Genomic DNA, 24,712 nt, shown 5'->3' on the forward strand with positions numbered 1-24,712 from the left:
AAGATGGCACTTGATTTTGATTTGCCAAGTATGAAAGTTGGAGCCATTGAATTTGTCGATAGACATGAGAGAATGAGTAGAAGAGGCCATGTGGGAAGGTCTTACCTCTTGCTAAAATGCAAGGGCAGTGTCTATTCCCTTACAAGATTGCCGGCTCTCTCACCACTTGTCAAGGCCATAGCATGTGACAGCCCATCGAAGCATGAGGAACTAGCAGTTTGCAGATATGAGGATAAGAAAAGGACTGACCAGCAAACTGAAGGAGACAATGCACAGTACCTTGTAGATTCTTCAAGAGGAAGCGATGGCAGAACTGAACTGCCTTTAGATGATGCGTAGCCTGTAGATGAAGAAACACCGCCTCCAGCAGATAGACGTAGGCTGCTGCAGAGGTGTAATACAGCTCCTGTGAATAAGCAGTACAAGTGCTGCTCATCCAGAGAGGGAGGCCGACAGTAGCTGCAGGTATGGAGTGATGCGCAACCTGTAGAGGATGAAGCGCAGGCAGCAGCAACTGAAAACAGGCCGGCGCAGGACAGCAAAAACTGGCGCACAAAGTTCAGGCCGGCGCAGCGTGTGCAGAATGTGTATAGGTTGGTCCTACAAGCTGAGCGCAGCTAGGGAGATGGTGGCCTCAAGTTATGGCGGGTAACACAGGGCAGGAGCAGCATGCTATGATACCATGTAGAAAATATGAAAGCAAGAGCAAAACTAGAAATGAAACAAGAACAAATGAAAGACAAAGAGTTACCTTGAGATGAGTGTAGACAAGACACAAGATTGATACATTCATTGATGTGACACCTACAATTTATAGGTGAGAAGTACAAGATTGAGTAGACTCACTTATGGGATAAATGTAGAGGTGCCACATGGCACTAGACTCAAGACACAAAGACTGAAACTAGACTAGAGAAATAGTACACCTAGTGTGCACTTATTTCCAACACCCAAGACATGATCTAAAAGAGATGGTCACTTTGCATTATAAGGGCTTCATGATGTCCCTTGTTCTTCTTCTTTAGTTCTCCATGCTCTTCTTCTTGATCTCCATACTTTTCAAGCATAATGTAGGCCTTTTGAGCCTTCTTTCGAAAGAAACAATCTTTCTCACTTGTGTCCAGGTTTGTGACACAAATGATTGAAGAGTTGTACTTAGCCTTCTCTTTGTAGCCTTTGTTTGATGTGTAGAGACCCACTTCATTTGATAAAGTATTATCCTCTTTTGCTTTGATCTTCAGCTTCTTCTCTTCCTCCAAAAGAGAAGCTTCAACATCAACAAGCTTTGTGATAGGCATGTTGGTCAAAGTTGTCAAATGTTGTCGAAATCAGGAGGCAATGACTTAGTAGCACCGCAATGGCAATGCCTTCATCCACCTTTAGTGAGATGCCTGCAAGTAGGATCATAAGACTTTGCATATAGTTAAGATGAGATGCAAGAGAAGTTACAGATTTCATATCAAGTTTAAAAACTCAATGAGCAAACCAAACTTAGAGCTCCTAGATTGAGCCACAAATAGGGTATCCAATTGATCCCACGAAGCCTAAAGGCCTAGTGCTCATAACATATCTATCATTGACAGGTCTAATTCTTTCGAGAGTATAAGAGGCACCTATGGTAGCATATAAGAGACACCTATGGTAGTGACCCTAACTTTGCCAATACATGGTTTGCAATTGAAGAGGATAACTAGACTCCTCATTCCAAGTATTCTTGTAATGATTGATACCTCTTTTTCCAAAAGATACTATGCACCCAACCATTTAGACAGTTTGTTATTGAGGAATTGCACTAACCTCCTTATGTAGGGCATAGAGGAGTTTTATCCAGTCTAAAACCATAGCTAGAGGCTTTTATTGACGGGACCATCTCTCCCCTTTAACCATTGGAGTGCCTCCAAGTATGGATGATGGATGATGGTGGACATGATGGGTGGTGGTTTTCTTTATGAAGTGCCTCCAACTGTATTAGGTATGGATGATGGATGATGGTGGACATGATGGATCATTATGAAGTGGCAATCAACTCTGCTTTTGAATGAGTTTGGAGCTAATGTGAGAAGAATTTGCGTAGTATAAGGTTTATAAGATTATGTGATGTGATTTGTTGCATGCATTTGTATGTGTGTTTTCCATTTGCATGTGCAACAATGTAGTATTTTTTTTAATTGTATATATTATGTCCTTATATTCTATAGTCTCAATATTAGAAGAAAAATCCATATCTTTCATTTATAAAGGAATGGTCTTTTGAAGATTTATTTGATTATACTTTTGTTATGTATCTTCAAAAATTGAACTCCATCAATCTCATAGTTCTTTTTTGGGGGGTTTCACTAAACTAAAAATTGGACTCCAACTAAAGCATTCCATTTTTACGAAAAGTACATCATTATTGTGTTGTCTTGCATAAAAAGACAAGGTATCACTTATCAAAGTACAAAATAAGAATCTTCCAAATGTAAAAATAAGTGGCTAAGGTGGATTGTTTTTTTTTCATAAACATAAAAACTCATAGAGGATAGGCTTCTTTTGAATAAAATTACGATATATAATAACATGCAATGTACCTATCGGCAGCTCGCTGAAGCTCCCGCCTCCACCCTGCTCTGCGCACCCGTCTGTTCGCCCCCATCCCTCTGACGCCTGTTCGCCCCCTCCTCTCCGCCTGTTCGCCCCTCCACCCCCCGCCTGCCTTCTTCTCGCCGCTGCGCCCCCCTCCTACCTCGCTGCTGCGCCTCCCCCCTCCTCGCCATTTCGTCCCCCCCCCTCCTAGCCGCCTCTTGGCCTTTTTGCCCCCCCCCCCCCCCCCCCCCCCCTCTTCGCTTGTTCACCCCCCCTCCCCCTTTGTCGCCTGTTCGCCCCCCACCTCGCTGCCTTTTCGCACCCGCCTCCCTTCAGCAGCGCCCCGCCTCCCCTCCCTCACACGTTTTTGCCACCACCCCCTTAGGGTTTCTCCTTCGCTTTCGCCCCTCCCTCCTCTTTCGTGTTTTTTTTCACCCCCAGAGGGGGTTTTGTTTTTCTCCATTTTCATCCGGACTTCCGCCTCTTGGTGTGCAGCCTGTTTCTTGCAGGTTTTTTCTGCTTTCGCCTCGCCTTCGCCTGAGTTTTAGACTCTGATGGAGACTCCTCCCGCCTCGCCTCAGAGGGACTCATCCGCAGCCCCCTTGCCCGCCCCCGAGGACATCCCCATCAGGCTTTCTCTTTCGTCGGAAGAGGAAGCGAGCCTCACCGCAGAGGTGGAACGCCTCCAGGCTCATTCCACCATCTGCCGTATAGTCGGCACTCGCCCCAGTAGAGGGGAGATCAGGGATCTTCTTCAGGCCCGCCTTCTTGCAGATGTGGGCAAGATCCTGGATGTACAGCTCCTGGGCCGGGGCCATTATCAGATCGAGTTCGAGGCCGCCCAGAGCGTTGCCAAGGTCCTTGCCATGAGTCCTCTGGACATCAGGGGTGCTCGGGCTTTCTTCAGACCTTGGCAGCATGGATTTGACCCAGCAGCGGCGGAACAGGGAGAGCGCCTCTTCCATATTACAGTTTGTTTCCTTGGTCTCCGCCGGGAGTATCTTCCGCTCCTCTCCAAGCTCGGAGCATTGGTGGGCTCGGTACTAGAGACGGGCCCCTCAGCAGCTTCAGTGGTGGCCAGAGCAGCTGGGCTACCTTCGGTCAGAGTGTTGGTGTCTGACATCTCCTCCCTTCCTAAGGTCATTCAGCTACCTAGGATAGGGGGGGGTGGATAGATCAGAGAGTGGAGTTCTCGGGGCTCCCGAACCAGTGCTTCATTTGCGGGCAGGTCGGTCATCTGGCCAAGGCCTGCCCTCGCAGGAGACCTCGACCCGCACCACAGCAGCAAGCTTCTGATGGCCCGCCCACAGATTCGGCTCGGCAGGCTACCTCAGGGACGCCTGCCCAGGCCACAGAGACCTCGGAGTGGCAGCCTGGACAGGGGCGCCGCCGAGGGAGACAGCCACAGCAGCACGCCCAGAGACCGCTGCAGCAGCAGCCACAGTCTCAGCCTCACTGGGTTCCCGTGAGGAACAGCTTTGCTCCCCTTCAGGAGGAGACCCCTGCAGCGACCGAGGACCAGGAGATGCCAGCTCCCCCTCCTTCACCCCCCCCACCCCCGTCCCCTCCCACCGCCTCGCTTCCACCTTCGCCTCCTCCCGCCCCCACTCCGGTTTTGGCAGCGGTTCCCTCTCCACCTCCTTCGCCTCCCCCTCCTCCCCCTCCTCCCCCTCCGCCCGCCTCACCTTCCCGGGAGACCCTGGCAGTTCCCTGGCGCTCACCTGCAGTCCGGAGAGCGCTGAGCACTGACCTCGCTCGAGTATCACAGAGGAGACCTATGCCGATTAGGGCCTCGCGGATTTCATCTATCCGCAGTCGGCTGAGTCGCCTTGGCATTAGACAGCGCTTGGAGGCCTTTGATTATACCTTTACACGGCTTTTTGGAGCAGAGGGCCCCCATGAGCCAGCACCCATTCGAGTCCATGTAGTGATACCTCCGGCCCGCGGGGAGGAGGCACTAGACTCAGCGGTGGCCTTCTCGTTCCCTCTTTGTGGACCTTGTGATCGGGAGTGGACTCTAGAGCTCGCTCTCAGCACTTTGAAGACTCAGGCAGTTGAGTTTTCTAACCACATGAGCGATTTGGAGGTGACAGATGTGATAGGCCGACTTTGGGAGTTGGCTCATTTTTTCTTGGATCCCGGGAGTGTGGATACCTCAGGGATTCGGCATTTGGTCGTGCGCATAGTGGCAGACTTGGCACGCGACCCTGGATATGTGAGTATACACGAGGTTTCTCTGTCAGAGCAGGAGGCAGTCGCCATGGGCCACAGCCACTGGCGCCTGATCCGGGATTCTTGCATTACACCGGGTGGGCAGATTCGCAGCCGTTTGGATGGGGACTACTCTCCATCCAAGCCGCTTGCGAAGGCCCGCCGCACGGCTGAGACAGCATCCACCTCAGCAGGGCATCCATGAGGATCATCTCATGGAATGTACAGGGCCTTGGCGGAGCACACTTTATACGTTATCGAGGCTGCTTGAGGCAGGAGCTTCAGAGATGCCTGGTTGGTGGCAGCATTGACATTTTGATGATGCAGGAGCACCACTTGGGTGAGAGCAGGATCCGGAGATATGGTTCGGTGATGCCTGGTAGATGGGACACTTTTTGGTCTGCAGGGTTTGGTCCTTTGGGTGGACAGGGAGGAGTATGCATGGTTATTGCAGCAGGCCATTGTGGATCGAGGGATCATTGTGCCTGGTACAGCACAGTATGTCATTCTGAGGATGCATGATGAGCTATTGGGTGTGCTCAACATCTATGCGCCCAATCATGCTAGTGCCAGAACAGAGTTCTGGACTCAGGTCACAGATGCATTGCCAGAGACCGCACATTGGTGTGTTGGGGGAGACTTCAACATGCTTGAGGACCCGGCAGATAGGGTGGGAGGCAGTCATGTTACAGTGCACGGCACGGAGCTTGCAGCTTGGGACCGGTTTTGCATGTCACTGAGGATCACTGATGCATGGCAGCATGGGGCTTTCTCCCGGTCTCAGGACAGTCTTAGTTTCTCTCGGTCGGATCGCCGGCAGGGAGGGACTAATCTATCTCGGATTGATCGCTTTTATGTGGGCGATTGGTTAGGGGAGCGAGGAGGCTCCGTCGGCATTCTCGCTGGCACCTCATTTTCAGATCATGCGCCAGTTATATTGACATTGGAGGAGGGGACACGGGAGCCCAGCTTGCAGTTGAGGATCCCAGAGAGGGTACTTGTTGCAGATCCCAGTCTCGCTGAGGATATTGAGAGGATCTGGCATGATAGTCAGTGCTCTGACCAGGATGCAGCGGGCCAGTGTGCCCAAGGACTCATTGATCTTAGCTCTTTTTTGCACGCTGCAGCTTTGATGCGATTGGGAGAGATTCGCGAGCGGGAGCAACGGCTGAGACGCAGCCTTGCTTCGCTACAGCGCCTTCAGGAGCAGCAGCCTGCATGTGAGTGGGTGGCGTCCCAGTTGAGCCAGGCACGTCAGGAGGTTAGAGAGGTAGAGGAGCAGAGACATGAGTTTTACTATCGGCGTCAGGCCTCTCAGTGGACGCAGCTTGGTGATAGAGTGACTGGGGAGTTTTTTGAGATCACTGGACCCCGTCATGCGCGAGCAGGAGTCCGCCAGCTTGGTAGACCGGATGGATCAGTAGCTACTGAGCTCGGGGAGATCAGAGCCATTGCCACTGCTTTCTATAGTGACCTGCTTTCAGCGGAGCCAGCCACTGAGGATCGAGATGTTTGCAGACAGACTGTGTGGGCCCATGTGCAGAGGAGGGTCACAGACCATATGCGTACAGTTCTAGGTGCGCCTCTGTCAGAGATTGAGCTTGCCGAGGCCTTGAGGGTCCTGCCGCGACATAGTTGCCCAGGGGAGGACGGACTGACGCCGGCCTTTTTTATGCGCTATTGGGACCTTTTGGGGCCAGGCCTCCGCAGGGGCTTTCAGCATGTTTTGGACACTGGGGTGATGCCGCAGAGCTTTTCAGAGGGCTTGATCTATCGTATCCCCAAGGGGGAGGGAGTATCAGATGACATTCGGCAGTGGAGGCCTATTACGATCCTCAATACTGTCTACAAGGTCTTAGCAAAGGCCTTGAGTTTGAGGATCCAGCCCTTCCTGGGGGAGTTGATTCATGCTACTCAGACAGGATTTGTCAAGGAGCGCAGTATCCTTGACAACATCTTTACTTTCTGGGAGGCGACGGCCCGAGCTAGATTTCTTGGCGAGGACTTGGTCGTGATGCTTCTCGATTTTGAGAAGGCATACGATAGAGTTGATTGGGGATTCTTAGAGGGCACTATGCTTCGCCTGGGCTTTGAGCCAGGATGGATCAGAGGGGTGGCAGCTTTGTATTCCACAGCTGGCAGCCAGGTGCTGATTGCAGGAGGACGGGGGCCGAGTTTTGAGCTGACCAGATCAGTCCGCCAGGGGTGTCCTCTCGTCCCTTTCCTTTTTCTCTTCTTTGCGGAGGCTATGAGTATGTATTTGACGGCAGAGGAGGTTGGTTTGAGAGGACTTCAGCTCCCAGTCCGGGGGGAGGATTTGCTTGATGCTGAGTTTGCAGATGACACGGGCTTATTTTTGCATGGCCAAGAGGCCAATCTTATTCGGGCTGAGCAGTCGCTCCAGGTTTTTAGTGCAGCCTCGGGAGCATTGATCAATTGGCGCAAGACAGTGGCCTTTTGGATCAGTAGTGCTCCCACTCCGGCATGGAGCCCGGACCCCGGTTTTAGATGGATTCCTCCTGGCACAGCAGTGCGGTATTTGGGATGCCAGATTGGCCTCGATTTGTCACCTGAGCAGCAGATTGCCCCGCTTCTTCTGAGCATTCGGAAGAAGCTATTGTATTGGAGTACAGCTCGACTATCCTTGGCTGGGAGGGTGGTGGTGGCAAATCAGGTGCTGTTAGCGACCATGTGGTACATTACGTCTTGCTGGATTTTCTCGAGCTCTTGCATCAGCCAGGTACAGAGGCTGATCAGGAACTTTCTGTGGTCTGGGCGGGACGGTCAGCCAGCTCGGGCAAAGGTTGCATGGGCAGTTATTTCACTTCCGCTGGCTCAGGGCGGTTTGGGCATTATAGATCCAGTCGATCAGAGTAGAGCCTTATTGGGGAAGCTTATTGTTCGGGGGTTGCTTCCAGGCGCTGAGCCTTGGAAAGAGCTCCTCTTGCAGCGACTGCAGGCTCGGGCACCCCCTGCAGGGGGTACTTGGGCACCAGAGATTCGCTGGATCTTCATAGAGATGAGGAGGACAGGCCTCAGTAGAGGATGGGAGGACAGATTTGCTTTGAGTATCCTGAGAGCTTGGGAGCTGCTGAGACCAGGGCTATCTCAGCGGCCTCCTTCTTGTGTTGAGGAGCGGGCCAGGCAGCCGCTCATCTGGAGCCCAGCGGTTCGTACGGAGCAGGGTCATATGTTGGGTTCTCGGCCTCGTCTAGCCTGGGGACCTTTAGCGGCAGGCCCAGCTCGTAGTTTTGGAGACTGGCAGGCTTTCTGCAGTCTACCAGAGGAGATCCAGGTGGAGAGGCTGAGTCACTTCAGAGAGGGGATGATTATGAGGGATGATATTCAGGAGGCACTTACAGAGGAGTGGTTCACACCTCTCGAGCCAGTGGCCCCACGGTGGATGGGAGCCTTTACGCAGTTTGAGATCCTGATTGCTGTCAGAGCTAGCACTGAGGATGGCAGATGCCTCTATTATGAGATTCAAGATGAGGGCAGACTCCAGAGAGTGGAGGTGGAGTCGCCTTTGGTTGCAGAGTGCACCTTCCAGAGGATTCGGGTAGTGGCTGCCGCTTCTCGGAAGTGGCATATTGACCCCGACCCTGCTGATGTGCTCCCGGATTGGCGCATATGGGCATATGCAGCGCGCCCCTTGGCCCGGCTACAGTGGGACCCCGGGGAGTACGAGTGGCATGATCCTTATGCATCTCTTGAGGCCACAGAGATCACCTTTTTTCAGTATACTGTTCGGCTGGGACGGCATATTTTGACGGCGAGGAGGACGGTTTCTCCAGCGGCAGCGGGGCATTGGCGATTGCAGGGACTCTCACAGGAGTTCCTGGAGGATTTCTGGGCTCGGCTCTAGGCTAGTCGGCAGGCCCGCAGGATCTCGGCTTTTCAGTGGCTGGTCGCCCACAGGGGCTCAGCAGTTGGCACTTGGCTTGTGTACAGCGGTCTTCCGGCGGCCTGCGTCCGATGCGGCCACCCCATGGAGACACAGAGACATTGCCTTTGGGACTGCCCTCAGGCACAGCAGATTTGGTTGCGGATACTACGTATTCTGGCCCCCCTCTCTCCAGAGGGTATGTTTACGTGGGGTGCCGCTGCTTGGTCGACTTTGTCAGGGCCTGCTATGGGCTATGAGATGGAGCAGGGCAGTCAGGCCATCAGATTTATTAGGGGCCAGTCTCGCCTGGTTCCGGCACCGGATTTCTCGTCCGCCAGCTGGACACAGGAGAGGGATTTACGATGGGAGCTCCTCAGCAGCCTCACCATCTGGTTCACCTGGAGGGCCCGGTGCTTTACGGCCTTTGAGGGGAGATTAGAGCCACCAGCAGAGACTGTTCGGGGGATTTGGCAGGAGTTGATCCACACCCTGCGAGGACAGTACGACCGCATCCGGGGGGACTCGGATGAGGCGATCTTACGGCGCCGGGCCTTTCACACCACTTGGCGCTGTGGCCCGTTCTACACCTTACACACGGGATCCCCCCGTTGGCACTACAAGCCACCTGTTTGGCTCTTCCCCCCCCCTATTGTATGATTTAGCCGCTCAGTTTCATATACGGATGCTTGTATTTTGCAGCACCTAGGGAGAGTCTCCCGGGCTGCCATGGAGTATTCTCTGTTCTTCTCTCTCTTAGGAGCAGGAGAGATCTTTTGTAGCCCTTCGGGCGTTTTTATATAACTAATGAAAGGATCTTTTCTCGGAAAAAAAAAAACATGCAATGTACTTTAAGGTAATTTTTCCTTCATGCTTAATACAAACACTGCAAGAGATCATCCCCATACTGACATATATGTACCAATGTTATCTACTTAGGAAAATCTTGGTCTAAACAAGTTCTATCATAGGTATACGAGTCGATATAAGAATTAGTATGGAAATCTCAGTAAAGACATCGGTATCAGCATCACATTGCATATCGGCAATGCGTATACTGAAGCACACATAAAATTAAAGAACGTTGGTATCAGAGCGTCGTTATCATAGCTAGTAATTGATGACTATACTAATGATTATACGGACTCTATAAAAGAAACCCATTGAATAAAAAAATAAAAGAGAAAACGTGTATTGATGATGAAAATATTGTAGCCATTTATATGGTAGTGAAGTGTGGATATAAGCTAATTGTCAGCACACTAACCTTATAACTTTTAACTTTTTTGGTAAACAATGCATTCAAAAAGCCTCTAGCTATGGTTTATAGAGTTATATCACATCTCATTGAAAAAAGACCTCCAATGGAGGTTAAAAGGGAGAATTTTCTTGTTAATTTAAAAAAAAAGCTCCAATAAGAGTGAAACAGGCAGTTAGATTTAGTTGTGAATTTCCATGAGCATCAACCTTCGGGTACCCCACCAAGGCTTTACGTGTACGCATTATCTTCACAACAATCACATACAAATCCATCCCCCTCATAGTTCCCACTCCGGGAATCCATCCTGCCTGCTTGTGCGAATTCTCCAAAAGAATATCCGCCCTGCCCCTTTTTTCCCACCTTTATGTAAAGAAAAATTATTAAAGCTGCTGCATGTTCTCTTCCCCGCCGTGCCGCATTAGCTTCAACATGGATGCAGAAATGAGCCTGCAAGCCAAGCTCCTAATTAAGGATCTAAACCAGGTACCATGATTAAATAGCTGGGATAATCTTCCAAATAAACCAAAGAGTGGTTAAGGACTTTATCACCAGGCAATGAATCGCCTAATTTACAGGGAGGTCATCCAACTCAAGAGTTATGATGGCTCTTGCTTTGTCATCTCTGGTCTCCTATGCCAGAATAGTAGCTTGGTCCCTTGGCTTCTTCTCCTTTCCACTTATGATGCTCTCCATAGGTCTTTCTTCATGAGGATGAGCTTGATGCGGGTTTGCCAAGTGTGGAAGTTTTGCCCCTTGAAGCGGAAGGTAGTATCATGCGAGGCCATTAGGGTTGAGAGCGTTGAGCAACACACTTGAAAGCAAGTATTGAAGAGGGTTTGAGTCAAGCTTGAGTCACCTTGAAGAATGAAGCTCTTAGTGAATGAGAGATTTGAACTACAAGCTTGTGAAAGGCTTGGATTTGATGTCAAGAAACTTCTTGTGCTTTGCAAGTGGCCAAGACCAGCATTGAGATGGAACAAGTGATAAGGCTTAGAGAGAACACTTGTGATATTAGTGATATTTAATCACTAATTATGATTGTAAGAGCTTGTGGCTATGGAAACCTTGAGACTAGGGCCTGGTTTGGAGTTCCCCGTGGCTTCCACAGTGCACCAATCGTGAAGCCCTCTTAGGAGAGACTAGAGTACATCTTGGCACATCCTGTCCTCAGAGGAATTAGACGGATTTGAACCAGTCGAGCTGTATGACCACGATTGCGCAAGAAACAGAGATGATTTAGGAAAAAAGATAATGCCATAGTGACGGATAGTTAATCGACGCAATTAGTGATACGAGCCAAATCGCCTTGAGGTGTAGGAGAAGCCCACAAGGCGGTTTGAGTTCTAGTAGAGCAAGTGGGGAGCATTGAATGCATTGAATCCTCCACGAGGCAGGCTGGCAGCTTTGGAGCTTTGTAGAGAAAGAGTGGACCATATAGAAGCACTACAAAGCTCTTCTAGGCCATAAATTCACTTGTCAAACGAATACGGTTACAAAGTTGAACAAAGATCTCATCTTTCAAGGGTCTGGATAGTGAACTCTCCATGTGTCCACAAAATATCTCCATAATCCTTGCTTGCCTTGATCATTGGCTGTGTGGTTGTTACCTTCTCCATATTCTTTGCAATCTCCTGTAAGTTTAAGATGTTGCTCCACACATCCTATATCTCCGAACTGCTCAACACTTCGAGATGTTTCAACAGTAGTCCCTTGCGAATGATTCTGAGTTTGAGCTGACTCAGCCGCTCATGGTCTTAACAAGCAAGAAAGAAGTAACGTTACGATTTTATTTTAAGAAGGAACTTACTCACTTTCAGTACCAAGAAGAAACTGCATGGGAAAAAATCCCAATTACCCTGCATATGTTTCCATTTCATCCCAAAGCCCTCTTATGTTAGAAAAAGGACTATGAGATTTTTTATTTTTATTTTTCCGAAAAGAAACTTCTATTAAGTGATATAAAATCATACAAAGGGAGATCTCAAACCAAAAAGTAGGGAGATCTCAACCAATTGGGGGCACTATGCTGCCATAAAAGCTGCGTTGGAGCGAAGAAAAGTTCACTCATAAATCTGCTGTGTTTTGTTTGGGCAGCTCTAGAAGATCCGTGTATACGGGCCCAAGTGGCCAAAAGATTATGAACGATGTCACTCCATATACTGCAGATACACTGGGTGTCAAAAACATGAAAAGAAAGAGACTAGTAAAATAAAATCATGATCTCAAACCAATCGGGGGCACTATGCTGCCATAAAAGCCCCGTAGGAAAGTTTAATCCTGAAGCAAGTGATCAAGCTGGAGCGCCCCCCACCCCCCCCTTCATCGCCTCACTCCAGCGCCCCACACCTGAACCTGCCCGCTCATCCTCATCCTCGTCCCACCCCCCCCCCCCCCCCTTTTCCGCTTTCTGCCAGCACCCCTTCCCTCCCTCTTCGCCCTCGCATCACCTCCCTCTCCCACTTAACTGACCCCCTCACCCCCCCCCCCTCTCTTCACCTTGTTCCTTCTCCGCCTTTTCCAGAGAACCAAGCCTCGACCTCAGCTGGGACCACCGCAAGAGAGTGGCAGACCGCTAGCCCGAACTACCGGCCGACTTGGAGAGTAGAGCAGCGCCGACAGGTGCATCAGGCTGGCAGGATACAGGAGGATACGGTTGTGTCAGATAACTGTTTCAAGCATTTATCTCAGCAGCCCCCTGATGGTGGTGGCCCCCTCACTTCCTTCGAGGACCGACCCCTCCCCCCCCCCCCCCCCCCCCCTCCAAGTTTTCAGTTGCCCGAGAGGATCACTGACCTCCAGACCCTGCAGCGGGCCCGGCCTCGCAGCCGCCACCCCCCCCCCTTTCCCCCCCAAAAGTCTTCTTTGACTCTCCCCCTTTCAGCTTCCTCTGCCCCAGTTGGTCCCCCCCCCCCCCCCCCCCCCCCCCCCCCCCCCCCCCCCCCCAGCGGCCTCTTCAGAGCACTCCTGCTGCCCTCCGGAGCTGCACCTGACCCAGAGCGGAAGACAACCAGCCAGCTCAGTCTACCATTTGATTCATCATTTTCCGGAGCCAGTAGAGATGACCATCGTTGCCTCTCCGGTGTGGGCTCTCCCTCCCGAGTCACCAGGCAGCCACCACCGTTTGTTTTTTGGTGCATTTCCGTTGTGTTAAAATATGCACCAAACACATCCCTAGAAGGATGGGGCCAAATGGACCATGCTCATGTGAAAGGGACCAAATCACTTAGCTTGTGGGTGAGACTTCTCTAGCATTTAGTTTTGTGTTAAACCACTTGTTTTGATGAAACCACTAGGTGGTATAGAGTTGTATGGAATCTATAAAAAGGCACTTGCCTATGAAGTAATCAATCAATTTATTTTGCCCAACCTTGTTGTCTCTTTTGTGTGCACAACCCTTTCTACCATTTCTTACTCATCATGTATTTTAATCTTATATTAATCTTTGAGCCTCCCTAGCTCATATGCATCCTCAACCACTTTTCTAACATGGTACCAGAACCAAGTTATGAGAGGAAAACGTTTCTTGGTAGGTCATCTCATTTATAGCTTTTTTGACTAGGTGACATTCATTTGAATTTCTTAGGAAATGCTTCAGGCATCTTCTATTACAGATTATACACTATATTCTATTTTGGTCTCATAAAACATTTTGGCCTTGCTGTGTTTGTGTGGGCATGTCCTCTTGCACGCTGTGTGCTCACCTCAGGATGTGTCTTGTGACATATGGGCATGGTTCAAAAGGTTGGACAACAAAAACCCATGATGGCTTAGTCTACACAAGATACTAATTAGCTCTTCAAGTCTTCTTGGTGATTCCAAAGTTGGGGATCCCAACTTTCATAGTGGTTAGAATTGTCCAATTCATAACTATCTTGTCATTTCTCTAGAATAAGTTATTCCCTTCTACATGATTATGTATCATGTGTCATATGTCTAGTGTGTGATATGTATGATTGTTGTAATGTGTCATAATCATGTTTTGTGTCATATATCACAACATACCATATATAAAATATATATTAGTAACAAACAAGAGGAAACAAGAGTATCCTCCCCTGTTGTATCAAGGGCAAATAGAAAATGTCCTCTATGGTTTGTATTGTTTTTGTTGTGATGGGTCACGTGGTAGCAAAATTTCATCTATAATAAACTATTGTTTTACAATGTTACATTATGGACATCGATAAGCCATGGGGTAAAGATCACAAGATGACTACTAGGTCTTACAAGGACTAATAAGGGTCTGCATGGTACCAACCCCACCCATGATCTCCTAAACATCGGTTAATCCATGATTAATCTTAACTAGGTATAACAGACAAAATCTCACTGCCTAACCATAGGCCTACATCTATAGGCCACCCTTGAGCCTAGGAAGGAAAGGTTGGAGTTCATAAAGAGTGGTTCTCACTCATGGTCTAGATACTGACCACAAGTGTACACTTCTCTACCAACCTTCCACTTATATAAGTCGATCCTATAGCTATAAATAGCCATAACTTTTGGGGTTATCATTTATGAGATTAACAACGTGCATCCCTAATCCCATGGCCCGCTAACCCCTATATTAGGTCCAAACCTATTAGCCTTAGGTATGTAACAAGGACCAACTAGATTTCACTTAGTATCCCAATGGAGAATTTAATACTCATCTTACAATATTGGAAGGTTTTTCATAACGGAGAGGCGCGTTTCTCAAAATTACTTAGCTATAAACACGATTAAGTCCACAAGACATGACATAGACACAACCACAAATCAATGTACACAGTGCACCACACTAGGGACCAAGGATAAATGGAAGTGAAATTGGTCATAATTAGACTTCAATTTCATTTTTGGGGTGTTTTTGGTTGAATTCTTAAGTTTTCGTATTAAATTGGGTAAGAAGTGGAGAAGAGGGGAAGAAATTGAGAAGGAGGAGCAGGTTTAGAAGATAATAAGAAGGAAAGAGGAGAAGAAGATGCATGGGTAATGTACAGGGGGGCAATGGGCAACACAAGAAAATAGGGGAAGAAAATGATGGAGGTGAGCAACGACCACTTAGAGGCCACCCCCATAACCAGCTAGTTTGGAGGGACCCTCCAGTGCTGTGCACCTTCCCCATAATCCACAAGCTGTTGGTGCTCAGGTTGCCATTCACCTGCAGTAACGGTGAATGGTGAGCAGCAGTATGGAATTTCGAGCGCCAACAAGCCCGCGCCTCCACACTCAAGGGCCTAATTGTTGCGGTGCCATAGATGTCACACACATTAATATGGATTTCCCTTCTGGGGAAGCTCACACTCACTGGTTTGATCACTACCATATCTCACACTCTTGGAAGAGTGACAATAAGTTCTTCAATGTCTCCACCAACCCCTTGAGATTCCCTGCAAATCTTCACGCCTTCTTCTTGCGAGTGCCGTTGCCCACCGCGTCATCATGGTCACCATCGGCTCCACTTGCAATTTCTCCTTGCATTGGTGGTTGCTCGCCTAGAATTGTTCTACCATTTTCGTTCTCGTTGGCACCTTCTCGTTGACATGTCGAAAGCACAAGCACCATAAGGCTCTCTCTCTCTCTCTCTCTCTCTCATGCTCACACATACACCATATGCACATTTACAAACGTTTGAAAAGTCTCTGTACCGTCTTAGGTGGCGACATTGTTGTCGCTAGCAGAGTCGACCAAGATGGTAGTTGGGTGAGCAATGCGATCCCCTTGGAAGAGTTGAGCCATCCTATTGTAAACCTCTTCCTTGAAATCCTCATAAGCAAGGTCTGCTGCCTTTCTCTTAGCCGTTGTCGTTGCCCAATATGTAGAACGGCCCATTGGAGCTCTCTTTTCATAGTCCAAGACTTGATGGAACGTTGAACTTAACTTCTCCCAATTTGCCTTGCATTGCTTCTTGGTTCTTTTCACGCCCACCTTTTTGCACATTTTCGAGAAGGTTTGCCCCCAGTCTATGATGCGCAAACAAATCCCGCCACCCCCTATCATTGAATCAAGCTCCTCCTTGCTTTCCAAGAGCGCCATAATCTCTTACGTGTGCCAATTGGACCTCCCCTCTTGGGATCCTCGGTCACCATGAGTAGAGCATTGGGAGTTGGAGCCATCGGATAGGAGTTTGGGAGCTTGAGAAGAACCATTTTGTGGGACAGCCGAAGCATATGTGTGCACCATGATTGGAGGATCTTGTTGCATCGGATGAGACAAGGGATGTGTCCCCCCTCCCATGCCCATGGCTAAAACAGTGGTCCTTTGACGGTTGTGTGATGCGCTCATTGGAGATGTGGAGTGCCATCGAACACCGTAGGCTTCCACAAGTGGCGGTGGGGAGTTGACGGCTATCACCGGACTAGAGGCGGAAGCAGTCGATTGTGCATGTGGTGTGGGCGTAGTCGACAATCCACCTTGCCGATGAGAGAGTTGAGGCGAGATTGTAGTTGGTGGGGGGTGTTGGGCAATGGATGGAAACACTGTAGGAGAGCTCCTGGGCGGTTGCATCATTGCCAAGAGTGGAGAGGAGTGAGTGGTTAGCGGGCTGACGATAGCCATGTGGAAGGCAACAGGCCCCTCACCATCGTTACTATGCATCTTAAGGTCGTCCATCCGAGTGCTAGGGGATGAAGTCTTCACCCTCACAAGCACCATACCAATATTCGTTGACATCTGGAAACGGGTGGGATGAGACATAGCGCAGAAGTGTGGCTACCGTTCGTTCGGCAATGAGGGCGGGAAGCTTTGGGAGAGAAAACGATTGCAGGGGCGGCGTCGACCTTCATTAGGAGAAGGTATTACAGCTGCGCTTAGGTCAGGTGACGTGGGGGGCATCGAGATCCCTCCACCCTTCCAGTTTGGAGCGTGTAGGTGATGGTTGTGGGGGGTACGACCTCTAGCATATGGGGACTGTTGCTGCCCCTCTACAGGCCCCACAGCCCGCACTCTGGGGGCGGCATCTTAGTGGGCTAATACATGTTGTTATGTCTATCATGTATGCATTGATTTGTTGTTGGCTGGTGTAAATTAGATGCGGTGTGATAATCTAACTATGCATATGAGGGATTGCAATTGTGCATGCAGGCTTTGTCGACCAAATCAAGAAACATAGTGTCGCAAAGAGAAGTACGTTTAAATCGGTGAATGGAATTCTGTAGTATGTCCAAAGGAAGGTGAATGCCAATGATGGTACCAGTTGCCGTGCTTGTTGGGTAAGTGCAAACAATGTGGTCCATCCCTAGTGCCTCTTTGTCCTAGTGAGAAATCAGATTCCAATGGAGCACTCATCAAATGGAGGACTTATGAGTATGTTGCCCTTCCACTGAAGAAGAAAGGAGGTGATAAGAAGAGAGTCAACATGGTGTACAGAGAAGCAAGTCCGTCCGCACTACTACAATAGTTTCAACATCATCTGAAGATCTTTATTATATACAACTTTAGAGCTCAGTGGCAGCAGAACCAGTACAAAGAATGCATGGCAAACATCCTGGATGATGTAGTGGTCTCGATCTTGGATTTTGCCGAGAATTACACCTTCAAGGTCTAGAATGAAATTCAATCCATGCATTGGCATAGCGAGCAATGTACAATATTTGTCCACATTTGGTATTGGCATGAAGGAGGTGAAACAAGAAAGCAGTCAGTGTTCTACTTATCTGATGACAAGAAACATGATACTCTCTTTGTGCAGCACTGCTTTCTCATGCATCATAGATGGATTGAAGAGATGGGATTGAAGGTCAAGCGTCACTGGGTTTGGCTCGACAGTACTGCATCCCAATTCAAAGCCGCACGACCTTTCTACTTTGTGGCCACGTTTGTCAAATTCTTGCTCACCATAATATAAGACGAGGTTGTTGCATTCAAGGTATTGGGTGAAGGTACTGTAAGGTTGCTGCATATAAACCATATCCATAGTCCTAGTTATGTATCCTAGTACTCACATAGTACTTACTCATACAGTACTTATTCAGTACTCTTACAGTTCTCACACAGTACTTACTCTCACAGTACTGTTACACTTATCCTATAGTTCTCATACAGTACTGAATAATGATTCAGTACTCCTACAATACCCACACAGTTCTCCTATAGTAATCATATAGTACTTTAATGGTGCTCCATATAAACTGTATCCATAGGTGCACAGTACCCATAGAGTATTTAGTCAAACAATACATTCAGTACTCTTATAGTACTCATACAATTATCTTAAATTGTATCCATAGTTCCATAGTACTCATACAGTACTCTTTAGTAGTCCTACAGTACTCACACAGTTCTCCTATAGTACTCATATAGTACTGTAATGGTGCTCCATGTATACTGTAATGGTGCTCCATGTATACTGTACCCATAGAGTACCTAGTCATATAATACATTCAGTACTCTTATAGTACTCCTGCACTTTTTTTTACTTTTTTTTTTTTTTTCCGGGAAAAAGATCCTTCTATTAGTTAATGAGAAAACGCCATAAGGCTACAAAGCTCACCTCGCAAGGAGGGATAAAACACAGTGAACTCCTGAGCTCCACCCCCGTGGCTGGCCGCTCTCTGGGGGGGGCTACCTAGTAGTACATATGGAAGGTGAGAAAAGCCAGACTGGAGGCCTGTAGTGCCAAGTGACATCCTCGCCCCTCGCGGTGAGGAAAGGGCCAGGGTGCCAAGTGCGGAGGAAAGCCTTGCGGCGCCCTCTCATGCGATCCGAGTCGCCCTGGAGTTTCCCCCAGTGTCCTCTCAAGGTGTGAATGATGTCCACCCAGAGGGCCTGTATGACCTCCGCCGGTGGAGTCGCCTGGCGGTCAATGGCCTCCCTGCATCGGGCTCTCCATATGTGCCAAGCCGTCATGCTGCTGATCAACTCCCATCTGTGCCCGACCCCCTCCTGAGGGGCTGCCGATGAGAAGTCTGGCGTCGGAACCACCGCCATCGCCCTGTCAGAGACCTGGATGGTCGCGCTGCCAGGGATGTCCTCATATCCAAGGGCCGGGCCGCTGTCCGTGGCCCAAGCCACCGCACCCCACGTCACCAGCATCTCACCTGGTGAGCCTGCAAAAACCATCCTGAGAGCGCGCTGCCAGACCTGCTGAGCCTGTGGGCAATCCCATAAGCAGTGCCGCTGCGACTCCTGTGCATGGCCGCACCGAGGGCAGGACGCTGGGTGTCTGCCAAAAGCTAGCCATGCCCCCACAGCCAGTCCTCTATGCGCTGTGAGCCAGAGAAAAAGCGTCACCTTCCGGGGCCGGAAGCTGGCCCAAAGGCGCTGCCAGAAGTCCCTAAGAAAGGCAGGGGAGAGCCCCTGTCGCCGCCAATGCTCGGCCGCCGCCGGGGTGCTCGCTATCCTGTGCCTCTGAATCCGCCGCCCCAGCCTCGCTGTGTACTGAAAAAAGGGGATGCCTGGGCTGGTAGGGGCCAAGTAGGGATCTCGCCAAAACCACTCACCTGGATCCCACTGAAGGCGAATAAGAGGCCTGCTGTCCCAAGCCCATAATCTCCAAGAACAGTCCTCCCCTATCGAGGCCGGTGAGGGGTCTACATGCCACTGTCTCTGATGAAAGCCGACCACCCGCACCCTCTGAAGAATACAACCCTGGAGCCCATCCAAATCTAGTCGTGTCCTCTGAAGCTGGCCACCCTCTCCCACCTCGAAAGTGAGTGGGGCGACTCTCTCCGCTGTGCCGCAGACCGCTAGAAGGATCTCATGCCGAGTAAAGACACCCATCCACTGTGGAGGTGGAGGGTCCTGTATAGTACTCCTGCACTTATCCTAGAGAACTCCTATAGTACTCATACAATTTTCTTACAGTTCTGAATAATCATTCAGTACTCCCACAATACTCACACAGTTCTCCTACAATACTCATATAGTACTGTAATGGTGCTCCATGTATACTGTATCCATAGGTGCATAGTACCCATAGATTACTTAATCATATAATACATTCAATACTCTTATAGTACTCATGCACTTATCTTAGAGAACTCCTATAGTACTTATACAATTTGCTTACAGTACTGAATAATCATTCAGTACTCCTACAATACTCTCACAGTCTCCTACAATACTCATATAATACTGTAATGGTGCTCCATGTATAATGTATCCATAGGTGCATAGTACCCATAGAGTACTTAGTCATAAAATACATTCAGTACTCTTATAGCACTCATGCACTTATCCTAGAGAACTCCTATAGTACTCATACAGTTTGCTTACAGTACTGAATAATCATTTAGTACTCCTACAGTACTCATATAGTATTGTAATGGTGCTCCATGTATATTGTATCCATAGGTTCATAGTACCCATAGATTACTTAGTCATATAATACATTCATTACTCTTATAGTACTCATGCACTTATCCTAGAGAACTCCTATAGTACTCATACAGTTTGCTTACAGTACTGAGTAATCATTCAGTACTCCTACAGTACTCAAACAGTTCTCCTACAATACTCATATAGTATTGTAATGGTGCTCCATGTTTATTGTATCCATAGGTGCATAGTACCCATAGAGTACTTAGTCATACAATACATTCAATACTCTTATAGTACTCATACACTTATCCTAGAGTACTCATACAGTTCGCTTATAGTACTGAATAATCATCAAGTACTCCTAGAGTACTCACATAGTTTTCTACAGTACTCATATAGTACTGTAATGGGAGTACTCATACAGTAGAACACTGCTCTTTTATGCTCTGATGTTATACCATAGTGTTCTCTGTTAGCTGCAAAACCCTAAAACCTAAAGTAGTATTTCATATCTAATGATGCAGGTACTTTTCATTGACTAAGATCCCTATGATGGAACTTCTTTGCATTCGGACATGATAAAGGCGAACATGATGGTGTCGAAGTCGTGATTAAGAGAGCCCTCACTGAATAGCAGCTCAAAATCAATGGAGCAAAGTTGCAAAACGCCAACGATGTTGTTGTTTGGTTAAGTGAAACCATGATAGATGTCAAGCAGGGATCTTGGAGGTTTGTGGAGGTGAAGACGGAAGATGTAAATCGGAAAGATCTGTGGGATTGCAACACAATGAAGGGCACACGAAGCCACCATGTAGTGTATGGTTTCAGCAGAAAGGATCCTACTCAACTTCTAATGAGGAACCTTTCGTGCTTTTGCGAGTATTGTGTGGATGAGTTGTGGGATTCATGTGTGAACCTAAAGCATTGTCTTCCTTGGAAGCTTGTGAAGCTAGAGCCAAGTGTTGCGGGCAAGACGAGGCAAGACCCAGATTTTTTGGAAGAAATATAGTTTGAAGAAGACTCAGTAATCTTGGCCGACCTAATAGACATTGGGGATAACTTTGCGGTGACAGCCGAAGAGGGAAACTTCGAAGGTGTTGATTACTATGTGGTCTTATGTGATAAGGCTAAGCATACTGTTGAGAAGGACATGACTGATGGATGAGGGAATGTATTTGCGAAAGGAGATGAAGTCATCCGTGGCATATACTGCCAAAAGGTTCCAAGTGCAAGAACTAGTTATGTGTTGCTTAAGGATGCACCAAAGGCATACGTTCAATCAAACACAATCATTGCCATTAAGTTCCCCATGCCTTTGGTGACACACAAGGTGAAAGGATGCCAAACAGTGTATCATGTGCCACTAGAGGTGCATGCAAAAATATTTAATAACTTAAACATGTAATTATGTTTGATTATGTTCTCAGTATGGTATGAAGCTGTCTGCAGCAAATGCCCTAAACTGGTTGACCATAGTACTCACAGTACTCATAGTACTCACAGTACCCATAGTACTTAGTTCCTCGAGTACTTTTAATGGCCTATTATTTAATCACATGGTGTGACGAGTCAGGGAAATTTAGTTTTGAATTTGGGTTACTTATCATTGTATGCACTCTGTGCATGGCCTTGAAATTCCCCCTTTAACCTCTCAGTACAATGTAACCTCTTTATAAAAAAAATACTAAAAGCATAACCTCTGTATACCTATTTATAAAAATACTACAATGCCTAAAAGTAGGCATGCTATAGTTAGGCAGTTGTGACTGACGCTCTAGCTTTGCCTCTCTCTCTAACCACCGAGATATCTATCAACTCTCTCTCTCTCTCTCTCTCTCTCTCTCTCTCTCTCTCTCATCAGAGACGGTGCCTACACCAGAGGATTCAGAGCATCATTGCGAGGCATCAGGCTCGTCCGACCAGGCATCTCACTATGGCAGATATCCAGGCCATCCGGCAGAGACCCATGCTAGAGCTCCTAGGATGATTACGACTCCAGCCATATACTGTTGTACTCACTGTCACTCACTTTTGTACTCCCTCATATTCATGTATTCATGTATCCATGTACTCATGTATCCCCCCTCCATTTTGACTAGTAGCATTAGCTTCCCCCCTACTGATGTATTGTGGGGCTATCTCTTTTCTTTTCCAGACAGTGTATCAGATGTCACATGGTTGAAACTTCGGTCTCATAGGTCACTTTGGCCTTTTGAAGACGTTAATATAACATTTCATTTCATTTCTACTTATCTCTCTGACTATGAATCTCTGAAATGGTTGCGCGTCCTCTCTGTCTCTCTTTCTCACTCTGAATATCTGAAATGGTTGCGCGTCCTCTCTGTCTCTCTGTCACTCTGAATCTCTGAATTGGTTGCCCCCCCCCCCTCTCTCTCTCTCTCTCTCTCTCTCTCTCTCTCTCTCTCAATCTCTAAATTGGTTGTGCGGCTTCTCTCTCCTACCCGATGGTTTTCCCAAGGGTTGTGACAGTTTGCAGAATCTGTACAGTTGTGGAATGCACTTTACTGAGACAGATAGGTCTTGTGAGGAAGATATAGAGGAAGACTCAGATGAGAAGATTGAGGAAGAGGAAGAAGAAGAGCACGAGCCTACTGAAGAGGAACCATATGGCTACCAGTTTTCAGATGAAGATAAATGATGAGGAGGATGAGGATGCAGATGAAGAGGAGGATGAGGATGCAGATGAAGAAGCAGCCAAAGGAAGGAAGGAGTCCAAGAAGTCTAAGAAGTAGGCTAGAAGAAAATTAGGTTAGAAGAAAAATGAAACCAAAATTATACTCTTGCCTATGCCTTGCTATAATGTAACAGTCTTGTTGGGACTCTTGGCTATAATGTAACAGTCAATTAGTGTAAGATAACTTTTTTCATTAGCAAACTGTATGCAAATTTGTCTTGATTCAAACTGTCTTGATACAAATTTGTCTTAATGCAAACTGTCTTGATGCAAACGGTCTTGATGCAAATTTGTCTTAATGCAAATTGTCTTGTATGCAAATTTGTATTGATGCAAATTGTCTTTGTTTTTGGGAGTACTCACACAGTACTCCCAAAACAATACTCAGAGTACTCCCAGTTAGTACTCATTATTGTACTTCTTACTGTACTCACACAGTACTCACATAGTACTGTGTACGGTACTCACATTACACATTAATCCATTTCCTTCACAGACCTTGCCTTGCTTGCAGTCTCCCTCCGTTGAGATATCGAGCTCATCTAGTGAGGCGATGGACACTGATGATCCGCCTGGGGGATAGGCCTCACACTTACACCACTGGCATGGTTGGTGAGATCATGGGTGATATGCGGCCAGTGGGATGACAGGCTGTGTGACAGCCGTTCTAGAGACTGGCATAGTTATAGCGCTAGCTCATTTAGTTGGATTCACACTATAGAGAATCCTAGTATGTATTTGGTTGAGTACCTTTCATATTGGATGTACTCTTATCTTTGTATATGGTGTGTTGAGTGTTGTATGAAGAAAAAGAAGATTTTCAGCCTCTCACCTTGTGTGTTCTCTTTTAGGGTTTAGTGTGTGTGTGTGTGCTTGCAAGAGCTCAAGCTATCCTCTCTCATCTTTTCATGGTATTAGAGCTTGGTTCATACTAAGGGCTGAGCTGCAAAGCAAGAGAAGCACAGGAAGCGGTACGAGGGTAAGAGCTTTAACTACTCTTCCCTATTTGTGTTGGCGACTACACTCTTGTCGGGAGCTCTATGGGAGGCATCGGTAGGGCAACTATACTGTCCTATCGGCTGTCCTATCATAAGACAAAATTTATGGTGTCGAAATTGCGTTTCGAGCGCGTTAGGACCTCCGTTTTTCAGAAAGCAGGCGATTTCGAGCACTGCGGGTAAGTCATCGATTCTCTACAGAACTTTGTTTTAAGAATTGCAAGAAGACAGATTGGTTGTGCAGACATTGTGTGTGCTGCAAGGAGGTCAACAGTTGCCATTGGGTGTATGTATACACATTGAGGTCACTGGTTGTGACATTTGAGTGTAATACAGTTCCACTGTAAAAAATACAGCAATTTGTGCAGGACAAACCAGAGTGTCGTTTCTGGTAAATTTGTGTGTCTGGCAAGATGTTAAATGATCGCATAAACCAGATTGTTGCTGAGAAGCTTGATAAGAACAACTTCCATGCTTGGAGATTCAGGTTGACAAATTTCCTGATAGGAAAGGGTTACTGGGACTACATAGAAGGTGAGCATGAAGAGGCACCGGAGATACCAGAGATCAATCCGACTACTGCAGATGTGAAAGACTTCAAGGATTGGAACCAAGGAGCTAGAAAAGTTATGTATTGGCTCTCTATCAGTATACATGATACCATGATTGGGCACATACAGGATGCCAAGTCTCCCAAGGAGGCGTGGGACACCTTGGTAAAACTCTATGAAACGAATACCAATGCTCGAAAGATACAGTTGAAGAATGAACTTCATACTGTGGAGAAAAAGAGTATGTCTGTGAATGACTATACATTGAAGATCAAGGGTATTGTGGAATTCCTTGCATCTATTGGC

General features: G+C 47.8%; 1 protein-coding gene across 4 annotated transcripts in view; it reads left to right on the forward strand.

Annotated features, from left to right (window-relative positions):
- Window positions 1–21,730, forward strand: part of LOC147615868 (phospholipid scramblase family protein C343.06c-like) — a 143,051-nt gene extending 121,321 nt beyond the window's left edge. For 2 of the 4 annotated variants that reach the window (XR_015262652.1, XR_015262653.1), the window contains exon 13: window positions 20,687–21,730. The gene's annotated coding sequence lies outside the window, so the exon portion shown is untranslated. Of the gene's footprint in view, window positions 1–16,985; window positions 17,783–20,686 lie in introns of all 4 variants that reach the window. The other 2 variants (XR_015262651.1, XR_015262650.1) reach the window with 2 other exon arrangements.
- Window positions 21,731–24,712: the final 2,982 nt, after the last annotated feature.

The sequence above is a fragment of the Cibotium barometz genome, chromosome 39 (assembly GCF_041138505.1).
Source record: "Cibotium barometz isolate CiBa-2024 chromosome 39, ASM4113850v1, whole genome shotgun sequence".
NCBI lineage: Eukaryota > Viridiplantae > Streptophyta > Polypodiopsida > Cyatheales > Cibotiaceae > Cibotium > Cibotium barometz.